The sequence below is a fragment of the Oratosquilla oratoria genome, chromosome 34 (assembly GCF_046742065.1).
Source record: "Oratosquilla oratoria isolate Oo_2021 chromosome 34, ASM4674206v1, whole genome shotgun sequence".
In the NCBI taxonomy this organism is placed as follows: domain Eukaryota; kingdom Metazoa; phylum Arthropoda; class Malacostraca; order Stomatopoda; family Squillidae; genus Oratosquilla; species Oratosquilla oratoria.
In genome coordinates, this window is record NC_134810.1 from 9,319,283 (window position 1) to 9,327,517 (window position 8,235).

The following is an 8,235-nucleotide window of genomic DNA, read 5'->3' on the forward strand; positions in this document are numbered from 1 at the left end:
AGTGCGTATATAAGGATGCCAGGTTTTGGTGTCCTGCCCAGTTCTTTTCTGTACTCGTCACAAGCGGTACGCAACTCAGGTCACCCCGTGGTCACTTTTGTGTGTAGGGCAGGGCTCCGAGCCCTGCCCGCGTCGACCCAGCCTAGGTCGACACTCGCGCTAACCAGAATAAAGCCACCAAACTCGAGTTTCCTTCACTCCCTCGGCACCAAAGCACAAGTAACATTCTCGTAATGTTACAAGTGCCAGGAAGTATCCATCTTACACGTCCAAGCACTGCGGAAATACAAAATTCACTGAAAGCACACTCACTGCACTATGATCGATCAGACACAACAGTACACTGTGGATATATAACTAATAGCACACTATACACTAGGTGTCACCGCACTCCACAAGGCATTTCGAAGCACTAACGTCACTTCACTGCACTGTCCTCACTTCACTGCACTGCCGTTTCCATGTTATCCTCACTGTAAGAAAGCACTACTTCACAAGTATTTCAAGGCGCTACATAAAGTAAAAACAGAAACACTGCACTACTTTCTTATCGAATACACAACTGTTATTAACGCACTGCGGGTATATAACTAACACACACTAGGTATCACTGTAATCCACAGCACTTAACTGCGCTGTGATTGATCCAGACATACCACTGCAGTCCGCAACACTGTTTATCGCATTAGGCACTGTGATCGAAAAAAAACACTGCACTGTACTCTGATCGAATAACACAACAGCGCTTAGTGCAGTTCGGAAATACAATTAACAAACACTAGGTATCACTGAATTCCATAACACTTCACTTGATCGAGAAGGAAAAAGAAAAAATAGATAGACAAATAAATTAATTAATCAATTAATAAATAAGTGCATAAATAAATATAGATGATAGTAATAAGAAGAAAAAGATACTGTAGCGCTGCGAAATGTAACTAGTAACATGTTGTTACTGTTCCACTTCACAATGATCTGAAAAAAACACGCACACTGTATATTTCACTATGATCGCTAACAAAACACTCAGCTGCACTGTTATCGCACTGCGGTGATATATCTTAGTAACGTGTAGACAAAAACACACACGTAGGCACTGCACTATGATTTATTAAGTGAAAAGAGAAAAATAAACAAATTAGAAGACGCTGTCTATCGCACTACGAGACACTTGTTTCTGTTGTATTTCACAAAGCACTTCAAAACGACACGCACTACACTTCACAATGATCGAAGACACTTCGAAGCGCAACAAAGCCTCTCGCTATGCAGTGATATAACTTAATAGCACGGAGGTTCCACTATACTTCAAAGCTCCTTCGCTGTGGAAGATTAATAGTAATAATGATGATCAAAAAAATCTAAGGACACAATAGCACACGCATAAGCAACGATACTATACACTATCCCTGCACTTCACTAAACCGGGGTTACACATTACGCTATTTTACTCGAGAATCAAAAGCTAAGATGTACACTGCAGCACGAGCACTGGGTCAATACGACCACGAGTTAATGCGGGCCCCGGATAATGCGGGCCCACGGTCAATGCGACTCCGGGTTAATGCGGACCCCGGGTTAATGCGGGCCCATGGTCAATACGGCCCCGGGTTAATGCGGGCCCCAAGTTAATGCGGGTCCCTGGTCAATACAGCCCTGGGTTAATGCAGGCCCCGAGTTAATGCGGGCCCCTGGTCAATACGGCCCCGGGTCAATACGGCCCCGGGTTAATGCGGGCCCCGGGTTAATGCGGGCCCCGGGTTAATGCGGCCCCTGGTCAATACGCCCCCCGGGTCAATACAGCCCCGGGTTAATGCGGGTCCCGGGTATGCGGGCCCCGGGTTAATGCGGGCCCCTGGTCAATACGGCCCCGGGTTAATGCGGGCCCCTGGTCAATACGGCCCCGGGTTAATGCGGGCCCCTGGTCAATACGGCCCCGGGTTAATGCGGGCCCCTGGTCAATACGGCTCCGGGTTAATGCGGGCCCGGGTTAATGCGGGCTCCGGGTCAATACGGCCCCGCTTACACAACGTTGTTACGCGATATACGAGGCAGGACACGTCCTGATGGAGACGCCGTCTCACCGGGAGTGTGACGACGACTCCTGTGTCCGCGGAATTATCCGATTGAAGGACTGGCGTATAGTTTCCGGGGGCTATGTGGGAAGGGCACTTGATCTGTAGGGACCTTTAGGCCATATAGGTGTGTGTGTGTGTGTGTATTCACCTCGGATCTGCTGCAGCCTCTGTTCGAGACAGCCAGACACCACCCTACGGCAGTGAGCTCAGAGCTCATTATTTGCCGATTTCTGGGTAGGTCTGAGACCACTCACACACCACACACCGGGACAGCAAGGTCACAACTCCTTGACTAACATCCCGTACCTACTCACTGCTAGGTGAACAGAGGCTACACGTGATAGGAGACAAACCCAACTTATCTCCGCCCGGCCGGGGAATCGAACCCCGGTTCTCCGGCTTGTGAGGCCAGTGCCTTACCAATCCGCCACCGAGCCGTGTGTGTGTGTGTGTGTGTGTGTGTGTGTGTGTGTGTGTGTGTGTGTGTGTGTGTGTGTGTGTGTGTGTGTGTGTGTGTGTGTGTGTGTGTGTGTGTGTGTGTGTGTGTGTGTGTGTGTGTAATGTTTCTTGTGATTACTAGGCTGGATTGTGTACATTTACATTAGTGGTCCCACTGGTAAGGAGCAAGCCCAAGAGACCGTTTTCGCCGCATTTTATAATGTTCTAGGGCGGGCTATGACCTTCCCGTTCGCTAGGTGAATCACCCCACCGCCGTTATACAAGTATCATCACAAATGAGGAGGTGAGGAGGAGAACAGGGGTGAAAAAGGATTTGGGAGATAGGGTTGATGAAAGAATATTAGGATGGTTTGGACACATGGAAAGAATGAGTGAAGAAAGACTAGTAAAAGAGGTATGGAAGGCAGATGTGGAGGGAGTGAACATGAGGGGACGTCCTAGGATGAGGTGGATGGATGGGGTGAAGGGGGCTTTGGGGAAGAAGGGAATGTCTGTTGAGGAAGGAAGGGAGAGGACGGAAGACAGAGGTGAGTGGAGAATGGTTGTATATGGATGATGTTGTGACTGCATGAGGAGGAATGGGCGGGGAAGTGGGGGGTGGGGTAGTGTGTGTGAGTAGATTTTGACGCAGCCCGAAGGGATTTCTCCCCGTCCTCGCCTTATATGCAAAGGGGGACGGAGAGGGGGGGGTCGCCGATTAAATGAAGCGGCCTCGCTGTGGATGTACTGTGTCTTGCGACACTGCTTCTGACCCAGGGCGGTGGGCAGGGTGCAGGGATGACCCGTCATCCAGGAGGTGCTCAGATGAGAGGAAGGGTGGGAGGGGTGTGGAGTGTATTTAGGGATGAAATGGGTGGGAGTGTTTTTATGCCTTTCCCTTTTTGGCTACCTCCCTTGGAAGGGGGAAAAAGCCTTGGTATATGTATGTATGTACTTATTTGCACTTGCATGCACTTAGTATTACCACTGAAATTCTAAAGTGTGGTAATTGTTGTTACGAGAATTACATTGTTTACCTTGAGTTACGGCGATTTCCCGAAGGCTTGTTTATTTTCGAATCGGGAACCTTTCCTGAAACTCCGTACCACACTATCGTAACTTTATTTAAGATACTATTAAACTCCCCTCCCTCTTTATTTTTATTAAACCTATGTTGTAATCTTGATTAATAAATCGGGAACTTTGAGAATTTACTTAAAGTATAAGTTGTCCCGTGGTTTCGAAGCCTTTTTACGAACTCGTAAGAAACCCAGCCGAACGAGACTACGTTTCGTGAACTGAACCCCAGATCACCTTCAGCGCTGGTACCAGACGCTTCTTATAGAAACCTTGGCAAAGGAATTCTTACTGTTCGCACGAAGCCTCAAGATTTACTTCAAATTCAGACATAAAGTCTGAGAACTCAACCAGGTAAGTTCTCAGACGTTCTTGAAATATAAGATCATAATTACAATAAAAGCACTAGTACATGAATACCTGTACTGAAGTCCAAGTACAAGCACATGTACTTGGACCCAACCCTGATGTCATAGTTTCATCATGTTCATGGCTATGCACATGTATGTCGTTAAGTTTATGCCTACTACATGGTACATATGTAGGCTAGGCCTACATAATGTATCACTATGAAAAGAATGTAAACAAACGCTGTTGCCAGTCATCGTTATCCAATCTTTATTGAATCATGAGGTTCTGCCAGGCTGAATAAAGAGCCTTGGGCATTTAAGACAATAAAATGTACGAACCACGAAGATGTGTGTATTCTGTGCGTCCATTGGCCAACAACGCATAGGTTTCTTCTTTGTATTGGTTGTCGCCATCACCAAGTTCAGGGTCTGAGCCGGAGTAACTCCCATCGCTTATGTCACTGTATGTGGTCTCAAATATATACCCTCGCGACCCAGGCATAATCTCCAGATCCTCAAGTTCATTTCCGGTGAGATCAACCGATTCTGAATTAAAACAATTTTCATTATCACTGTACGAAAGATATTCCGTTTGTGTTGAGTCCGCCGTGGTCGACAACTCATTGATATTCGTATACGTCATCAGCGGAATATGGCGCTGGCGATTTTTTTTTTTTTTTTTTTTTTTTTCCAGGCGATGGATATTGAGACGGAGTAGAGATTAAAAAAAACCAGCTTGGTATATTTAATAGATGGAGGAAATTTGGAAAAAGCTCCTACATATGATTTACCTTAATTGTGCGTGGGTGTGGTAGAGCTGAGAGTAAAAGGAAAGAAACAAGTATTACGTTCGTGAGATGAAACATGGGTGTGTTAGCGCTAAGTAAAACTAAATTGAAAGGGAGGGGTGATTTTACGTTTGGGAGTGTGGTGGGGGAGTGTCAGGAATGAGGAAGGAGTGAAGGTAAATGATGAGATAGGAAAGCGCGTGGTTGAGTGGAAGGTTATTGTGGGTGAAGGTGAAAATGGGATGAGAGATGTGGGTTTCTGTAATCGCATATGGACCTGGTAGTAAAAAGAGTGTAAAGGAAACTGAGGCTTTTTGGATAGATCTAAACGATTGCGTAGAGAGTTTTGGGAGGAATGTCACTCAACCATCTTTGCTGCAGCTAACAAGGATCAGTATTATCCCACTCTGGACACCAGTAAAACGATCAACCCAGACTTCTTTAATCGGCTCCAGACAAATACAAACCCTATGATTCACTGAGTCCAAATAGTAGCGACAAAGATGGTGGAAGTGAATAGAAATGTAGTAATTCTTCCTTTTACAGTCTAAATGTCGTAACTATTCCCTATATAGTATATCTAGTACTTAATCCTTATATAGTATTTGTTTTATATATGTAGTTTGCGTAGTCGTTACTTGATTGTCCTACGTAGTAGTTAGGTGCGCCGTTAGACCTACGCAGTTCCCATATTCGCATTCCGCCTTACGCTGGTGCCATATCTGTATTCCATAAGCATTCATGTATTTTGAATAAAGTTACCTCTAATCATTTTGCATGCAGAGTTCTTCTCACCATCACACTGGTGATACCGGGGTGACTTTTTGACGTGGTTAAGTGGGTATACATTCTAGTAAAAAAAATTATTCCAAGTAACTTCGACGCGTGCGAGTAAACTACGCATTCTAAGTGAATTCAACGTGTGCGTGCAAAATTCATAGTCTAAGTGACTTCGAGTTGTGCGATATCATTGACGCCTTACGGTATGCGGATCTAGACACAAAACGGATACCTCTACGACCTCCAGACTGCCTACATAACTCCCCAAGAATCATGTCTGATAACGAGGCCACGACTGCGCCTACACATACGCATCCAATCGCCACGCGCACTCCACCGACAGCAGCAGCGGCAGTCCCCTCTTCCACCATGCCCCTGCATCCAGCGTTTACACCTTCATTCTTTGTTGCGGCAACTGTCTCTATTTGCCCTCCACAATTCGACGAAGCGTCGCCAGCAAGATGGTTTTCGTTGCTAGAGTCGCAATTCGCACTAGCCAACATCACTATCCCCGCCACGAAGTTCCACCATGCACTCTTAAACTTTGAGAGCTCAATCAGCTTGACGACGATGTTGTTAACTCCGGCGCCTACGAGCGATTAAAGAAGACGCTAATCGACGTCCTTACCAGATCCCCACCAGAACTGTTTGATGCCCTAGTACATCAGAACCACATCATATATGATAAGCCAATGACCTTCTTACGCGAACTGCGTAACATCGGCAAACAACTTGGGGTCGATGATGATTTCAAACGTCTTAAATTAATTCGCGCAGTGCCAAGTGACATTAGACCTCTTCTTGTGACGCACGGTGGTTCTCCAGACCTAGATATGGACCAAAAGGTCTCCTGTCGGCATGCTCCGCCTTTGTAACTGGCCCGCGTCACTGGGACACTCATGGCCATAATCTCGGGAACAGGGGTGCGAGTGTGTCATCAGTGAATAGGCCAATGTCAAGGGCCCCGAATGGTGATAGTGCACTTATGTTTCGTAGTGGTAACCCCACTACCAGTGGTTTTGCTTCTACTAACTCCCCCATTGGATTAAGACCGTTTTACGACGGTCAGCGGCAACAAGTGTGCCACTACCATCTCTTCTACGGCAGTCGAGCCAAGTCGTGCAAACGTTGGTGTATGTGACCTTCCACTTGCAGTAATATCTTGCCTGATTCACGCACTAATTCACGTCCCTCGTCTCCAGTCCATAGGCCTAAGACGTCGGACAACTCGATGGGCAGTCTGTAGAAGTATCTCTTACAACCACCGGACTGCCACTTGTTATAAGTGCCTCATTAGGTTGCCAGAGCTACGAATTCCTCATTGATACAGGTTCACAAGTATCCCTGTTACCTTATCACTTAGATTTGTCTTTTCATCTCAGAACGACGGTAGTTCCTTTCACAAATGCTTCAGGGGCACGTATAGGTACGTACGGCGAAGTCGACGTGGAACTTGGAACTCAACGTATCAGATGTTCTTTCCCATGGCCTTTTGTCATTGCTGATGTCGTACGCCTTGTCCTTGGAACAGATTTCTTAATTGCTCAATCATTTATTATGTATTGTAAGAACCGGTATCTACTTGATCCGTCCACCGGATGTACCATTCCCCTTAAGAATTCCGATGTCCCTAGCTCTTCACACGCGGTGCGTTGTGGGGATGTTGATTCAAGAGCCATTGCTCTTCTTTCGGAATTCCCTGTACTTTCCGCACCAATACAATTGTCAAATATTCAACAACTGGAAGGAACTATATGCCATCGTATAGATATATGTGATTCAACTCCAGTCACATTTAAGGCGAAACCATTGATGGGTTAGAAGCTCAAGGCTGCTGAGGATGAATTCCAATTTTTGATTAATGTTATGAAAATTAAGGTTCAACAAATACAAAGATTAACACTCGAGAATTTACTGGTCACAGTTTCTACCAGATTGGGTTCTCAAACTGTGGTATTTGAAATTTGAAGCTTAAGCTAAGCCTCAGAACTCCGAAGACGTAGGTCCCTTGCTTTGACGTTTCTAAATTTGAGGTCGTCTGGAGCCAGAGCTCTGGGTAGTCTAATCCGACGTTAATGCGGAGTGTATTCAGTGGGACTCTTACGAGTTCGAAAAAAAAAAACTCAAAAGGCCACGGGTTAATGTTGACCCTTTAAGTAATTTTTCAAAGTTCAATCCCCGATTCATTAAACCAAAACTTATTACATAGAATTAACAAGCAAATAAAGAGGAGGGGAGTTAAATCGTATCTTATCTAAAGTTACGATAGGCGTGGTTCGAAGCTTCAGGAAATGCTCCTGATTCGAAAGAGGTAAACAACACTTTGAGAGTAAGTTTCCCGAACGAAGGTAAGCACTAAAAGATTCCCAATAACAATTACCACAACGTTGGGATTATTTGACGTTCCAATTCACCATGGGCGTCTCCACTTAATTTGGTTCCAAAGAAAGAACCATATTCCTGGAGACCTTGCGGAGATTACCGAGGTCTAAATAACATAACTGTAAATAACAAATATCCAACACCCTACTTCCGCTCTCTCACCATGTCACTTAACAATAAGCATATTTTTACCAAAACTTACAACGTGCATATCTGCAAATTCCTATCGCTAAACAGGATATCCCTAAGACTGCGATATGCACACAATTTGGAATGTTTGAGTTCTTGTACATGCCATTTTGCCTAAAGAATGCCGACGCTACTTTTCAGAGCTTTATTGAC